Genomic DNA, 18,307 nt, shown 5'->3' with positions numbered 1-18,307 from the left:
AAATGAAAATACATGTGAAGAGATTAAACCTTAGATCCAGAGGTAAAACCTTATGATTACTAGTTAATGCTTTGCCATGGTGTTGCTGAGTTACCTCTCTTTTTCTCATAAATGTCCTTAATTTCAATGCATATATTGAAAAAGGGAGAATAATTATGCTTAGTATGTCTACCAAGTACTTGTAAATCACTTGATAAGCTTGAAGATCTTAATTATACTAATGATCACATGAGAAATAGTTTTTCACATAAATAATTTTTCTTTATCACATTTGGGGATTTCCAGTGATTGTATAAATTATGCACACATAGCTGATACCTTAATATCAATGCCTACAGCACCTAATTAATAGGATCAGTTATACACTCTACATACCAATGGGTAAAGTCTCTCAATGTTTATTATTTATTTTTGGAAGTAATTTTATTATTCATCCTCATATGTGTGTAACAGCTAAATTCATTAACATCTTTCATGCTTTCTTACTGATTTCAAGCAAACACCAATAGACTGCAAAACCTTTGGTGCTCAAATTCTTTCTGTGCAAATTCTTCTGCACATGATATAGCTAGATGACCCAAGGCATGTTGCTTGGGGAAGTTAAGTGAAAGTGTTCAGCTATTATTTCCTATTGAATGGTCTAATGCATTTATTTTCTGTATGAGATCCCTTCTGCCAGGGCTCAGTAGCTCACACTCATTGCCCTTCCCTCACCAAGCCACCTACAGCTGTCACTGTTATAGGGACATTCTTGTAACATGACCTCGTCTTCATGGGCCAGTCTGGTAATGATTTTTATTAAAAGTACTTAACACATGACCTTTGACTTTTGAAATATCAATTCTAGTAGCTGTGACTTGACTTTTGGTCCTTTCATTACTTGAGAAGGAGAAATTAATCCTTTTCATTGTTACAGTGAATCAAGGATTAATTTCATTTTTTTTTCAGATTTGAAAAAACTATAAAACTGAGTTTCTCCAAATTCCTCCACCCCGTCTTTGGTTAGTATAAAAAATGAATTGGCTTACAAATAGCATAGTGGAGAGCAGTCAGGTTTATTGATTTAAAAGGAAATGTTTCATTGGCCTTTATTTCTGTTTGAGATAGTTCCATCCAATTTGGTGATGCAGTATTGTTAGAGGCAGAAATAGAATATTGGGGATTAGCCATTATCCTATATAATAAAAGGGTAATATGCAAATTGACCCTTTGGAATGACTGGGAATGACTGGTTGCTATGACGCACACTGACCTCCAGAGGGCAGATGTTCCACAGGAGCTGCCCCCTGGTGGTTAGTCTGCTTCTATAGGGGGAGCTCTGCTCAGCCACAAGCCAGGCTGATGGCTGCGAGCGCAGTGGCGGTGGCAGGAGCCTCTTCCACCTCCTTGGCAGCACTAAAGATGTCCGACTGATGGCTTAAGCCCACTCTCAGGCCTAAGCCATCAGTCGGACATCCCCTGAGGGCTCCCAGGCTGCCAGAGGGATGTCTGACTGCCAGCTTAGGTTCGCTCCCACATGGACATTTCCTGAAGGGCCCTGGACTGTGAGAGGGCGCAGGCTGGGCTGAGGGCCCCCCTTCAACCCTCGTGCACGAATATTCGAATATTTGTGCACCGGGCCTCTAGTTAAGAAATATTAACCATGCTCTATTAATTGTGATCATTCTGTTCTGATTAGAGAAAGCACATTCTAACCTGGCTAAGAGTTATATGCCCTGGGACATGGGAGCTAACATGAGAATGCAGCCCATCCTCCTTTTCCGAGAGCTGCCCATCATTATGGAAAGAGTCACAACCACGTGGCTGAAACAATCTAGTCCCTGGAGGCACCCACCCTCTGCAACCGCCCAGCCCCAGCTCGCATTTCTGGTCACCTGTAACCATTATACAGTGCCTACTTTCCCACGCCTGTAACTCTTACTTTCCCACATAATCTTTGTCTTTCTACCCAATATAAGCAGCTGGTTATGGGGAGGGACGGAGCAGATTTTTGTGGATGACTTCCTGATTTCCCATCCTGCTATCATTATTGGGATAAACGCTCATATAGGATTCAGCCCTGTCTCTGCTTCCTTGGCTCAAGTGGTGACAGGCAGCCTGGACCCCTTGGTTATTTGGTTACAGTATTATCCTTTTCATGGACCACATTAATTTATTCCTTCACTCTAGGTGCATATTAGTAAGAAAACAGAAAAAAAAAACCCTGATAAACCCAATGCCCCAATTTTTTTCAGGAACTACATTTCACAAACTTCTCTTTTTAATTCCACATATCCCATTGCACACTGACATTTTGCCTTACTCTCTCTAGAGTGAACTACAGGGGAAGACAAACTCCTCTCAAAACATGTTCAGTTTCTTTGTAAAGAGCTTTTAAAAAAATTTTAAGTGGTTTTATCTGGAGAGCATTCCCCTAGAGGGAATTGGAGGGCATCATTCGAAACAAATTCCTTGTAGCAAAGAAGGATGCTGTGGCTGAAACATGGCAGGAACTGAAGGATCTCGAAACTAAATTGAAAATCAGTTTTCCACTCTGCCCCTTCTTTCTGTTCTGTACTTCCAATGACTTCTTGAATCTCAAGTAAAGTTGCTTGAAGAATGAAACATGCTTTCAATGAGGCCCTACTTTTATTAAAGAGTGACCATCAGCACTTTGAAGAACTTTTTTTTTTAATTATAATTCCCAGCTGTCTTTATTTACCTTCCCTCTGCCAGTACCCTGGTTCAGGCCTTAACTAATCATTGCTCAAAATATTGCCATACATAACTACTCGATCCCCCTGTCTCCAGTGTCTCACCCATAGCAGCCATTCTCCTTATCAGTAATGAACCACTTAAGCTCTCTAAGTCCAGATGTTCTCATCTGCAATATGAGCTAACTAGAGGCCTGGTGCATGAAATTTGTACACCGGCCTGCACCCTCTCCCAGTCTGGGACCCTTGAGGGATGTCTGCCTGCCGACTTAGGCCCGCTCCCCAGGGGGATTGGGCCTAAGCCAGCAGTTGGACATCCCTCTTGCAGTCCAAGACCCCTTGTTCCTTACTGCCCACCCGCTCGCTGCCCCTTACTGCTCAGCTATCTGCTCCTTAGGGCTGCTGCAGAGGCAGGAGAGGCTCCCACCACTGCCTCTGCGCTCACCAGCCATGAGCCCAGCTCTGGCTGAGCATTGCTTCCCCATGTGGGAGTGCACTGACCACCAGGGGGCAACTCCAGCATTGAGCATCTGCCCCCTGGTGGTCAGTGCACATCATAGCAAGCGGTCATTCTGGTCGTTCTGCCATACTGGTTACTTAGGGTTTTATTATATAGATAACAGCTCTACCTCAAAGAATTGTTGTATGGATTAAATGAGACAATGGGAGCACACTTGGAAATTCCATTAGAGTGTTGATGCATAATATTTATGCAATGAATTGTAAATATTTCAAGGAAGAAAAGAAGGAAGGGAAATGAAAGAGGGTGAATGTGAGAGACCAAGAGATTAAGAGTTGGGGAGGGGGTCAGTAAAGAAAGGCAAAAGTGAACAAGGGTAGAAAGAAGCAGGCAAGGCCATTGACAGTAACAACTCTCGGAACATGGACCTAATTATTTGTGTACTGACTGTGATTTTCTTCTGTATATAAAAGGAACATTGAAAGAGAGATACTACTCAACAACACGTTTAAAACACCCTTTCTCCAATAATTATGTATTGACCAATTTATTCTACAGAGTACTATTCACATTTCTAATTGTATCCAATAGAAAGTTCAGGCATGGGTGGTAAAAAAAAAAAAAAAAAAAAAAAAAGAGCCAGGTGGCTCAGTTGGTTGGAGTGTTGTTCCATACACTCAAAGGCTGCGGATTCCATTCCTGGTCAGGGCACATACCTGGGTTTTGGGTTTAATCCCCAGTAATGGCTAGTACAGAAACGACCAATTACATGTTTCTCTCTTGCTCGCTCTCTTGGCCCTCCCCCTCCTCAAAAAACAGTAACACATCTACAGGCAAGGATTAAAAAAGAAAAAAGAAAAAAAAAGAAGCCCTAGGATGGGGTGGAGATGAGAAAAATGCAAAAAAGTGAAGAGATCTAATATATATTTTTGGAGGTAGACTTGACAGGACTTGGTGATTTATCAAATGTCAAGTGTAAGGAGGAACAATCATTAAGAATGACTCTTAAGGTTTCAGGCATAAGCAACTCAATATATGATAATGCATTTACTGGGACCAGACTGTCTGAAAATAATCCATTAAAAAAAAAGTTCACTGGACCTGCTGCTGGCATCAATAAATGACAATTCACAGAGGATGTGGAAACAAGGCAACCCATATTGATAATATTCTAGTTACTGGGGAAGGGCATTTTTTAATTTTATAATTTAAAATAAATAATATCTTAATTTCAAAATTATTTAGTAGCAACAATTAATATTTAACCTTTGACATTTATTTAAGTACTTGGTAAATATTTATATTAATCAACTGAAATCAAATTAAATTTCATCTTGGAATAGAAATTAATTTACTACTGAAACAGTAATTTAAACTCTATTATGTTTATAAACTGTGTGAACCATTTCCAAAAACTGTTTTGCCTTTTTATAAATGCATGTACTGTAAAATACTAACCAGGAATGGATTTGATAAAATGTCAGTAAGATATTATAAAGGTCTCTCTATATTTTTCCTGCAGTTTTATACTATTCTTGCAGACTTGACATATTTTTGCCTCACTATCATAAATATGCAATCTCTTATGCTCAGTGAAGTTAGAAATTTGGGGAGCATGCTGAAATGGGCATTCTTGAGTTCATGTAGGAATTGTTACTCAAAATGACATAAAGCTATGATAGCAAATATTCTGATTGGGTTCCAGACTGAAGTCTGCTAGTAATATGTAAATTTTGAGTAAAACATTTGTGTAATAATAAAATTATGGTTATATATAAGCTAGAGGCCTAGTGCACAAAATCCGTGCACAGAGGGGTTCCCTCAGCCCAGCCTGCACCCTCTCCAATCTGGGACCCCTTGGGGGATGTCCGACTGCTGGGAGTCGGACATCCCTCTCGCAATTCAGGACCACTGGCTCCTAACCGCTCAACTGCCTGCCTGCCTGATCGCCCCTAACCACTCTCCCCTGCCAGCCTGATCACCCCTAGCTGCCTCTGCCTTGGCCCTGACACAGTGGCTTTGTCCAGAAGGATGTCAGAAAGACATCCAGTTTATCTGGTTTAATTAGCATATTACCCTTTATTAGTATAGATTGAGTAACATTTTATTTTAAATAAAATTTTACAAACTGTTCTTAAATTCAGACAAGGGACTCTGGTTTGTTTTATTAAAAGAAAATGAAACTGACCTGTTGTAATGTCATTTAATATTTTTGAGATAATACAAACATTTCTTAATCAATAGGTTTGTTTAGTTTAAAAATAGGCTTCCCTTTGTCTCTGCCCTGGTGGTCTCCTGAGAACTAGTGCAGTGGGATTTCTTTCCTTTCCAACTTGACCTACTCTGGAAAAATCCTGCTCTGGTTATGTAATAAGTTAAGCCACACTGGGACAATTTCTCAAGTTGCTCGACTTCAAATTACATACTGCAGCTCTACTGTGATTTGGGGCCCAGTTTTAGTAGCTGGGTTTCTGTGCTTTTGCCATGCTAATCTGCCTGTCCATTAAAGACATCTAAGACATGCAGGCCTGATTCCCCCAGAAGCTAGAGTCTTATCAATCTCAAGCTGGCTGACTACTCTCACAATACTTAATTGCCTTCCTGAATCTAACACTCTGCACTGCCAAAAACTACTGGCCTTCTGAGTCACCACTGGGAGCTCTTTATGGCACCTCTCACCAAGCACAAGTATCTATCACTCTGATCCTCTATAGACTGTGACCAGTCTTCCTAAAGGAACATCCCTAATTACCTTACTTACTCCTGGATTTGGGGGCACAATTTTCCTGGCACTGGCTTTGAATGTCATACTCATTCACCTCCATAGATCTATCATTTTCAGGTCTATACAAGAGGCACATGTCATTAGAAAAAATTACACACAGTGAGAAATGTCTTCTGGAATATACTCTATTTCTTATATGTTCCATTTTTTTATTTGTTAGCTAACTTAAATGGGGCTAAATTTAAATTGATGCTGGGAAATTTCTCTGTGTACTGACTGTGGTTTTCTTCTGTATATAAAAGGAACATTGAAAGAGAGATGCTATTCAACAACACGTTTGTTGAGAGCTCAACCTTGACAATTCCAAGTAAAAAAGGGGAAGCAAATAACATAACATAACATAACCCACTTCATTTTAGCTGCACAGGGGACTTGAACCAGTAAATTAAGGTCAAATACTAGGTGTACCAGTTAATAATGCGGATTTTTTTCAGTAGATGGAGTTACACATATGTTGATATATATGCAATTTGATATGTATGCTATTTTGTTGTATTGACAGCAAGCTTCAAAACTTCATATGTCAAATTTGCTAAAGGTGTTAACATCATAGATATTTTTACACTTAAAAATGTCAATTTCGTGCCAAAAAAGGAGCATTTGTGGGAAGTTTTAATTCATTACTTTATTTTGAAGAAAAGTGTTGCTGAATACTTTGGGAAGCTTATGGTGAACATGCTCCATCTCAAGATACTTGTGAACTCTGGTTTAAACATTTTAAAAGTGATGATTTCGATGTGAAAGACAAAGAACGTCCAGGTCAACCGAAAAAGTTTGAAGACCAACAATTACAAGCATTATTGGATGAAGATGCATGTCAAACTCAAAAACAACTTGCAGAAAGATTAAATGTTGCTCAACAAACAATTTCCGATTGTTTACAAGCAATGGGAAAAATTTTAAAGGAAGGAAAATGGGTGCCACATCAACTGAATGAAACACAAATGGAAAACCGAAAAGTCATTAGTAAAATGTTGCTTCAACAACATGAAAGAAAGTCTTTTTTGCATCAAATTGTGACTGGCGATGAAAAGTGGATTTATTTTGAGAATCCCTAATGCACAAAAACATAGGTTGATCCAGGTCAACCATCAACATCAACTTCAAGGCCAAATCACTTTGGAAAGAAGACAATGCTCTGTGTTTGGTGGGATCAGGAAGGTGTGGTGTATTATGAGCTTCTAAAACCAGGTGAAACCATTAATACTGATTGCTACCAAAAACAAATAATCAATTTGAACCACGCTTTGATAGTGAAATGACCAGAATGTGCCAGAAGACATCGTAAAGTAATTTTGCTTCATGATGACGCACCATCACACACTTCAAAACCAGTTAAAGACACGTTAAAAGATCTTGCCTGGGAAGTATTAAACCACCCGCTATATTCACCAGACCTTGCTCCTTCAGATAACCACTTGTTCTGATTGATGGCACACACACTTTCTTTTTTTTTTTTTTTAAATATATATTTTATTGATTTTTTACAGAGAGGAAGGGAGAGAGATAGAGAGTTAGAAACATCGATGAGAGAGAAACATCGATCAGCTGCCTCCTGCACATCTCCCACTGGGGATGTGCCCACAACCAAGGTACATGCCCCTGACCGGAATTGAACCTGGGACCTTTCAGTCCGCAGGCTGCCGCTCCATCCACTGAGCCAAACCGGTTTCGGCGGCACACACACTTTCTGAGCAGCACTTCAAAACATATGAAGAAGTGAAAAATTTGGTCTCTGAATGGTTTGCCTCAAGAAAAGTTCTATTGGGATGGTATCCACAAATTACCTGAAAGATGGAGGAAATGTGTAACTAGCAATGGACATTTCTTTGAATAAAGCACTTTTGATGTTTCTCTTGAAATTACTGTGTTTTCTTTGATTACAAAATCCACCATTATTAACCAGTACACCTAGAATGTTTCCAAACCTTCACTGTGAGGTCCTCAATCTATCACTGTCTATAGAGGCCAAGAGTACAATGGATACACTGACAATTTGGCACTCTACTAGGCTAGTGTTTTGCATACATTCAATGTAATATTTTACAAGCATTCTTCGGTTATTTAAAGATGAGGCTCAGAGTTCTTTTAGGAGAAACGTAGGAAACAGCTGAGTGGCCTGTAGAATCTTCTCTAGAGATGTGACAAATTCAACTCTGGTCCCAAACTTACATGCCCATTCTATACAATACATATTAGTTGTCGTTTAAGAATGAACTCCAAATGTTAAATAAAGCTCAAATCCTAGGCTCAGGTGCATGGAAATACAGTAGGATCTCCTCAATTCTTATAGCTTTGTGCTTAGAAAATCTTATTAGATGTTCCGCCTAGCATGCATCTTTGATTTGTTGTTTAGAGAGAGAACAATGTTCTGCAAATAAAAGATATTCCATAAGTATAATAAGATGGATTGCAGGAAGCATACTCTTCCACTCTCAGCTTTTCATTAACTTCCTAAGTGATGTTAGGAATTGTTTGTCTAAGGCAGCAGTTCTCAACCTGTGGGTCGCGACCCCTTTGGCGGTCAAACGACCCTTTCACAGGGGTGGCCTAAGACCATCCTGCATATCAGATATTTACATTACGATTCACAACAGTAGCAACATTACAGTTATGAAGTAGCAATGAAAATAATTTTATGGTTGGGTCTCAACATGAGGAACTGTATTTAAAGGGCCAGAAGGGCCCTGACCAGTTTGGCTCAGTGGCTAGAGCGTTGGCCTGTGGACTGAAGAATCCTAGGTTCGATTCCGGTCAAGGGCATGTACCTTGGTTGCGGGCACATTCCCCGTAGGGGGTGTGCAGGAGGCAGCTGATGGATGTTTCTCTCTCATCGATGTTTCTAACTCTCTATCCCTCTCTCTTCCTCTCTGTAAAAAATCAATAAAGTATATTTTTTTAAAAACGGGCCAGAAGGTTGAGAACCACTGGCTAAGGGCATCAATTGTACATTGCACCATCATCCCTAGTTGTTGAGAGATGATCAATGAGAAAAAGGATAGAAACTTCAAAACACTGCAAAAGCCAAAGTTCTACTCTCATTTTGTACTTATTATTATTATTAGTAGAATGCACATCTGTTTTGAAGTACACAAATGGATGCTTAAAACTGAAGCAATTTTTCAAGGAATTGAGTCATGAGGTCACTTTGGCCTTATGGGATTCGATACTGAAGACATAGAACTAAATAAATGAATGAGTGATTCTCATTGAGACTAACTTCATGAATACTTTATATGATCACAACTAGATTACACTTCCCCAGAAAACAACTTTCTTTGCCACTCAGAAATCCTTCATTGCAACGTGTGAACAGAAGTGGGTTCTTTATGGCAGATTTCACCATCTTTTGATGGGTGGCCCTTAGAAATAGTGCTTTCTCCGTTCATTACCAAAACTCTATTGGAGTTGATACTCCTATATGTAATTATGGATGGTCTTTATTACTTTAAGAAAAATCAATTAATCTTACCAGCTAGCCAGGCTTTCTTGGTCAACTAGGAAAAATTAACCGAATACTCTTAAACTAACCAAGAAAATCACCCTCAAACACAGAGGATAGCTCATCCTAAAGCAAAATAAAGGAAACAAAAGAAAGAGGTAAAACTGGTCTATACCTAGAATTGTTTTTTGTAAATAAATTCCTGGGTTTAAAATTGCATTTTTTTCATGTGATAATTTGCAATGCATAGCCTAGTAGTCAGGCCTGTTTGCTTCTAGGTCCTACAAACTGAAAATGCAATTTCAAGAGGGTATTCACATTTTGACAAAATTCCATTACAATAAAGCAATTTGGTTGTTCCCTAGAGTTCATGATAAAGCGATCTTACAAGTAATACATTTCAGAATTTGTCAGTATCAATACACTTTATTCTCCAGTGCCTAAGTCATTCCCTGAATGTGAGCTAGATGTTTAGGGAGGATCATTAACTCTTTCAGATCACTAGGTCCTTTCTCAGGCTATTCATTTCTACTAAACAAAACTGCTAAAAGCAATCTAACAGCCTTGATGGAGGAACTGAGTTAAAGCCAGCACACAAACACATCAGGAGAGTTATATGTAAAATTACACCCTCCAAAGGCACAAGAAAATAGACGTGTATATAATTTAAGGCAGGAAATACAGTGTCCACTTATTTCCCATTTCTTTTTTGTTGTGAAATAAAAACCAGCATACTATTTGAGCAGTAGGTGAACAGCATAACTTTAGAATAATTGACTTCACCATATATAAGAACCTAAGGCGAAGAGAGGTGAGTTTAAATACTGGTTTGTGCCTATGAAAATTCTTTCTCATATGGCGTAAAAGGCATTTATCAAAAATAACAATGTCTCAGGGTACTGCAATAATGCACTCATTCAAAATGATCACAGCACCCCATCTTGGTTGGTAAAAAATGAAATATTAGCTTAAAAGTTGTACAATGTGCAATAAGAGAATAGAAATGTAATCTTTACACCACCTTATACTTGAAAAATCTCGTTAGACCAATAAAACTAGGACCTTTAAAATTATTGTCACAAAACAACCTCTATCTAATATTTGATGGAAGAAATATAATTGTACCATAAATGCGTCTCATCCTGTACAGAACAATTCCATTTTTTTTGCTTTTATGTATATTGAAATTTAGACATGTCCAATATTCAGGAGTAAACACACACATATGAGTCTTTATGATATAAGGAAATAAAATCTTATCATGAAGCTTTTTTTTTAAATGCAGAAGCTGCTATTTAACAGATGCCTGTCTTCAAGCGAACTGTCAAATTAGGCCCTAAATAATTAATCTGTGAAGCCAGCAGGCTTTCCATCTCAGAGCAGCCATCTCAAAGACATGACTTACCATGTAATTACATGGGACATTACAATGTATTTATGAGGTCATTTGTTACAATGTACAGTAATTACAGACTACTTACATAGCTATTTATGTCTCATAAAGTGAAGTGAGACTAAATATTTTAATTGTGCTGGAGAAATAAGGGAAAATATTTGAGTTCCAAATGTCAGGTGAGATTATAGGTCAGATTCACATAACTCACGTTAACAGCTGGCCGCTTCATGACTCACAAGGGTTTTGTGGTACTTTCTTGTTGGAAATGAAGGTTTGTGGAATAATTTTTCAAGGATGAAGAGAAATTTCTCTCAGTTCTAATCTTCAGGTAATTCCAGAAGATAGCCCAATAATAGAATTTACTAATTACATTTCACATCCATACCATAAATGTCCAGGTGTCAATTGATTAAAAATAATGTCACATACAATAGTTGACATCCCATACAGCTAGGCAGAATAAATTAGCAGTATTTTTGTTTTCCATTCCTGTGACTTTGTATAAAAATGGTATTTGCTCATATTTTCAGAGCCCCAATTCTAGAATACACAGCCTAAACCCACTCTCATTTTCTAGAAAAGAGGAGTCTTTAAGTGACATTTTCAATGTGTGCTTTTTCCCCCAAGAGGAAGCTCTTATCTCAGTCTGTACTTGAAAATTCTGACTTAGTCTAACAGGTGAATTATGGCAGCCCAGCAGAGGAGGTTTTCATGCTTCTTACATCTGAAACACCACTGACATCTGAATAATCAGGTCAGCTCAGTGGCCTCATAATGACATTGCTAATTCTTAAAATTATAATTAAAAAACTTTCTGGATTATTAATGATCTCTTCTCTTTGGATGAATGCCCAAAGCAAATCTTGCTATTATTTACTTGCCATGCTTTATTCATTTATTCATTAAACTTCCGAAATGCTTGCTGCTCTGTTTCTGGCATGGTGCAAGAAGACAGGCCTACTCACCTAACACACTGGCCTTGCACAGCTTGGTGCTTTCCAGTGAGGGATTCTGAGATGCTGTCGGTAGATTGGCCTTACTAAAATCTATTCAGCTAAGCAGACATCCCATACGATGGTTTCTTTTAGGGAGACTAAATTCCGGCTTTATAGTCAGAGTTTATGCCTTTCAATTAAGGATGGTCAATATTTGATGAATCATGAAATGCAAATAATATTGCCCTCTGCTTATGCTTGCTAAGCTGCCTCCCACTGATGTGATTCAGTGATTAGAACGTATGAAAGAATTTTTAGTTATGATGACATAGGCAAAATATTCCTTTTAAGCTTTAGCCTGTCTTATGAATTTCAACAATCATTTTTCAAAAGGAATAAACGTCAAATCTTTCTTTGTCAGGTAGATATTCTAACCACCAAATTGCTATAAATATGTGAACTAATTAATTCCTGTATAGACTGATCAGCAGATTGACAGTGATGGGGACAGCAGCCTCCTGGCAAAACAGGGCTTCTCTCAGTGTTTAATGACTGTTTCATTCCTATATAATAGGCCCCGAATTTGCCAGATACTCAGGGCCCACAGAGCCATCTGCAGAATGTTGCCTGTTAATATGCAAATAAGCCAATTAAAATTCCCAGATTCATTCATCCATTGACCATCCATCAGGTCAATTCTGATCAACTTTACCAATGTTATTTACACCTGCAGAAAGAGGAGGTCCGTTTCCCACTAAAGTCCAGAAAAGCTACTCAGACAGTACGTGGCAACATGTTCTCAGCACCTTATCCCCATTTCAAAACAGTAAGAGGTCGTTTGCTTTTGAAAAAATAAATGTGGGTAACTATCAATACACCAATCAGTATTTCAATTAGATATGCAATTGTTATGGCCCTAATTGATTAAAAACTAGCAGCACCTGTAGTTGGCTATAATTTTAATTACATTATGGCTGATTTACTTAAAAAGATATCTACTAGTACATGAGCACTACTGGATTATGAAGGGAAATTTTAAAAATTCCAGAATAATTAGTCTATTAAAATTCAGGTGGACAACAATTCGATGAAATGTGTTTAAAGATTTTTATTTTAAGTAATGTTAGTGAATGTTCCCTAAATTGTACAATGTGGAGAGAAGCTGACCAACGATTGTTTTAATGTAACTCATCAGTTTTCCTAGAAGATGGGGCAGGAGCTCAGAATAAGCCTTTGCCTATCAGACCACGAGAATGAGAATGAAGTTCCCAGGTAGCCATAGATGACAATAGAGTCCCATTTCTAATTTGCTTTATCAAAGAGTCATGTTTTAGAGATTGAAAAATTTGTTGATCTATTATCATAAATATCACAGTCCAATCAACAGTCATTTTCAAAAGAGATACTGGATTATTTTTTTAAGGCCCAATGAGAACATAAATAGTCATTTCACATATAAAAGTTTTAAGTCAACTTTTAACTAGATTATCTTATGCACAAATGTTCATAGCAGCATTATTCATACTAGCAGAAAAAAAAGTGGAAACAGGCCAAATGCTTACCACCTGATGAATGGATAAGCAACATGTGACATATCCACACAATGGAATATTATTTCACCATAAGAAGGGATGAAGTATTAGCACATGCTACAACATGGATGAACTTTGGAAACATTATACTACTTTAAAGAAGCCTCTCACAAAAGACCAAATAGTATATAATTGCATTTATATGAAATGGGAAGAATAGGCAAATCATAGAGACAGAAAGCAGATCAGAGATTGCCTGTCGCTGAGGCAGCGGGGCCGGGTAGGAGGAAAATGAAGGGTGACTGCTAAAGGGCACAGGATTTCTTTCAAGGTTGATTAAATGTTATAAAATTAATTGTGATGATGGCTGTGTATCTTTAAGTGGGTGAATTATATGGTGTGTGGGTTCTATTTAAGTAAAGATGTTACAAAAATAATTGTACCACCAAAAAATTAGAATAGTATAATGAACCCAATGTTTTCATCACTTGACTTCAAATTCTCAGTTCATTTTATTTCTTATACGTTCCTACTAAACCCTCTCAACTGAGGTTTTGTTTAAGAAAAGCTTATATATGTTTATAAAGTGAAGAAACATACAGCTTCTGTGGGTCTTGCTCTAAGTGTGGAGGAAGTATATTTCAGAGAGACGTGAATATCATCCTTTTTATGCTACATCATGGGCATGATGCCCTGTACACATGGTAATTACAAATGTTTGCAGATGGCAATGGTGGCAGATGGGGCTAAATATGGCCTCCAGAAGGCGGCAGTGCCTGGAGCAGCGGGGTCCCACTGCACTGCTTCAGGTGCTACCTTTGAGGACATGTAGAAAGTAAGGTACAATCAGGGGCTAAGACATCTGCAAAGGGCTCAGTTGTTTAAGACCTCTAATAAGCTCCTGGTTAAAAATGAATCCTACAGAACAGAACTAGATGGCAAACGTGGTTCCAGCTTACACCGGGTGTATTTTTTTTTTTAGAGGGGGGAGCGGGGGTACACAGGGTGGAGGCTGGTGAATTATTGCATATAAATGAGTGATTAAACTAGGTATGGAATTTAGAAAAGGACTCAGAAAACTCTTTTATATGCTTATCTATTTGCCTAAGCTCAAGAAAATGAAATGGAAATCAATGTAATATTTTCATGGGCTCTGCGCTCTTCTTGATAGTGCTTACCACAGTTCTAAGTTTCCATTTATTTGTTTGATTATTTGATTAATGTGCTTTTAGCTCCCTAGGACTTAAGGTCATAAACATTTTTTCCTTGTTCTTGCCACAGGATTCCTAGTGTCAACAATGTCTAACATTTAGAATACACTCAATAAATAGTTGGCGAATGAATTAGTGGATAAGCATTTTAATGGGAATAGTTCTTGATTTAATAAAATTCTACTTTAAATCATAGTACTTTCTTTTTTTCCTTGTTACAACATATAAATAGCATTATCGTCATGCTTAGAAGGCATTACAGAAACCTGATTTTGCCTCACCCATGCAGTGATGAAAGAAAGAAATGACAGGAGGGTGATAGCTCTTGAGGAATCTAACAGAAGTTTGAAGGGAAAAAAAAGAAGCATGCTAAAAAGTGAGAGTGTACTTGTGAGAAAGAGAGTGAGCACCTAAAATTAAATAAACTGTAGTGAAAGAAACCAAAACCCTATTTGAACTATGGCTCTCCATACCTTCCACCAGGTGATGTCCTGAGCTCCCTGGAGGAGAAACGGGGATGTGTTGGGAAGGACAGTGTTGAAAGGAACACGTGAACACAGTCTCAGGAGGAGGGTTGGGTATAGTAAGCAGGTCACATGGATCTAATGTTCTCGAGCTGGATGCTTATGAAGCAAGGTGGGCTTATACAGAACTTTGGCAAAACTTATACTAAAGTTAATGAATAATAAATTGAAGTAAAAGCCAAGCAAGTAATCATCATGGTACAATTTTCTTTTTGGGGGAGTTGTAAAACCACAGATTGGAAAAATATATATTTCTCACAGACACTGATTACATACATGAACTGTGATACTGGCTCATGATCTAATTTTTCTTTTCAATTTCTTTTGGTGTGAAGGAAATAGTTGAGGAGAATGATGGAGGAAACATGACCTTCTGGTTATCTTCATATCCTACCTTTAATTTTTTATCTGCACTTACTATCTACTGTTTTTGCTTTCAAAATTAGCCTGAAATATTATGAAAACATCTGGATCTAATCAGGAAACATTTTCTTCCTAAACCACTGTCTTAATTGAAGACACAGAGTCTAAAGCTTACAAAAAAGAAAGACACGTAATTCTTCCCTGGAATAAATCAGAACGCACTTGTCGGCCGCCAAGCAGATGGCACCCTTTGTTTATCATGTTGCAGACAACCTATGGGTAAACAGCGCTACTCCTGAAACTCAAGGTTGGTCTTATTCATGAATTCTGGCTGAATTATCCTTAATTGTTTTTGCTCTAAGTTTTATGATTCATGTGAAATACTGAAGTGCTTGAAGAGAAATATTTCCTCACTCTTGAGCTGCCTGCAGGTCACTTGTGAAAACATTCACTTGGCAATAATCAGGTCAGGGTTGGCTTTCTGATTCCTTCCTTTGTGTCTCCTTTTACTCTTCTGTTCATCAGCCAGTTCTGGCAAGATAATGTGATACAGCCACTGGGCATCACTGGGAAAGGCAAGTGACCAGAAGCCAGCAGCCAACATTCTACCCACATTGATTTTCCTTTTTCAGGATTAATGATGAGGGTCATTCAGTGCAGGCCTTTAAATTTTGTACCCAGTGGCATTTGGATAATTAGAAGTCTTTGTGGCTCCCTGAACATGGTCAATAACATGAGGCTAAATTCTATTGTCTGTGCATCCTATATCTTAAATTGGAAATTAAAATAGAGCTCCTACTTTACTTTGTTGTTTCTTACTTCAAAGAATCTGAATATTTTGAAAATAGGTCTGAAAGTGGGGGATGGTAGAAAAGGCATAGAGAGATGTTGACATGCAGAAATAATTAAATTCGAATGTTCCACATTTATGTAACATGTTGGTATAATAAATTCCAAAGATAATAAATAACCTTTTTCTATTCAATTTCCTGTATAATAGGTATTTTACAAATGAAGACATCCTAGGCCCATAAAAGTCCCAAGTATGTGAATGAAAGAGCCATGAATTATGCAGATATTTTATTATACATAATGCAAAACAGCTGCATGTTTGTATATATATATATATATAGGCAAAGGTAGAATTACAGTTGTTCATATAGAAAATAATATAATAAATAACAAAAGAGTAAATTCTATGTTTTGCAGATTCACAACTGTAAACCTACTTTTGCCCCACCCTGTAGGTTACTTATCCCATCATATACCTGCGTGAATTTTTAGATTTTTGTTAATTCTTAATATCAGTTTACTTAAGAGAAATCCCTATTATCCTCTGATCTCCTTTTAAGGAAAAAGAAAAAACAAATTACCTGCCACAGTTCCAATTATTTAAGTAAATACAGAATAATTTAACTATGAAACAAAAACCATAGTTACTATTATTTCTCAAAAAAGCAAGAAAAAGTTACAGCCAATATCCTGGTTATAATAGGCCTTTCTCTCTGCAAGACTTGCCTGGGGACTTCTCAGCAGAAAACTGCTGTCACATGGACTAGCATCGTAGCTGGTGTCTTTACAAAAGTGCAGAACAACCTGGAGCCCCACCAGCTACAACTCTGCCAGCACGGCTGTGGATCAGCCCTGCTCTGACGCCTGTGTGGCTGGGGTTTTCTGTAGAGAGAGGGCTTCATTCCTGCAGATGGCCAAAGGATCACCTGGGTATAGTCAATGGAAAGAGGGAAGCTTTCACTGGGAGACTAGCTCACTGATTTTTACTGCTCAACTGTATCATCAAGCTTGCAGAGGGGAAGAGGGCTGGGGGCAGGGAAACGATTCTTTAACATCCCTGTCAGAAACTGAACGAGACAATCCCATTCCACAATATTTTCTAATTTTGTCAACATTACATATGCTGTCAAGTCCACTATTGGAATGTTGAAGCAGCAGCAACACTGCCGCGCTAGATGAATACTCAGGTCATGTTCTCATTTGGCAAGCAAATTGGTGAATGAACAGAATAACAAGCATCAGAGCATCCTCCTCATTCAACCCAAAGGCAAAGTAAATGCAACCCTATGAGATGGCCCAGTGAGGTGACTGGCGGGGAACCCCACTCTGCAGGCGATGCAGGCCAATGTGTGTCCTGCAGGCCAATGGCAAAAGCAGCTTACAATTCCATTCCTGGTTACATTGACATTTTTCAGTGGCTCAGGCTGTTGTCTGCAATGAAACGTTCCCAGTAAAATAATGATCTCTCCAGACTTTCCAGGCCTCTGGTAGCCAACTCAGAGAGTGTGCACAGCTAACCAAATCCAGTCTAAGTGCATCGAATTCAGAGGCAGCCCAAATCCCCAAAGACTGAATGGAGGTTGAGCCAATGGCCACCTGTATCCCTCAAATGTGTTTTTTGCTATTGTTTCCTTAATTTCTCAGACAGATAACTTCTTATTTGGTTCATTTATTAAAGAAAAAGTGCAGGTCTGCCAACCTCATTTCCCCTCTACCAATCTCAAGGACCTACTAAAGATGGTAAAATATAGTATCTAAAAAATGTCTTTAGTAATTTAGAAAGGGTAATGAAATATTAATATGTAGAAATTAAAATTAATCTCAGTGTCTGTGTTGAAAGTACTGTATTTCTTTGATTATACTTTCAAAGTAGTTCGCATGCACTTAGATTGTCGCATCCTGTTTCTCTTCTCGTCTGACCGCTTTCTTCATGGCCCCTTCTTTTCCTAGTACCTTGCACTGATTAAGTGGAGTTTGGTCTGAGGTCCTTTGCTCCAATCACTCTACCTATTCTCTCTAGGTGACCGTTTTCAAATCAGTTTCCATGGCTTCAATTCTCACAATCAATGGGTACCTAGCAAAGCCCTAGTCTTGGTTTCAATGCTGATCCAAGTCCCAGAATAAAAATTTGAATGGCCTTATCAACATCTTAACCTCAGTGTCTCATTAGTACC

The 18,307-nt window shown here is 38.2% G+C and overlaps 1 protein-coding gene across 2 annotated transcripts in view; it reads right to left on the bottom strand.

Moving 5' to 3' along the window:
- The window catches only part of DCC (DCC netrin 1 receptor), a 937,052-nt gene that overhangs the window by 156,731 nt on the left and 762,014 nt on the right, over positions 1–18,307 (bottom strand). The gene's annotated exons all lie outside the window — the stretch shown is intronic.

This window comes from Myotis yumanensis, unplaced genomic scaffold (assembly GCF_028538775.1).
Source record: "Myotis yumanensis isolate MYYU_CA2020_CCGP unplaced genomic scaffold, mMyoYum1.0.hap1 SCAF_7, whole genome shotgun sequence".
NCBI lineage: Eukaryota > Metazoa > Chordata > Mammalia > Chiroptera > Vespertilionidae > Myotis > Myotis yumanensis.
The sequence above is the reverse complement of the archived record's forward strand: the minus strand, read 5'-3'. Positions and strand labels throughout refer to the sequence as shown.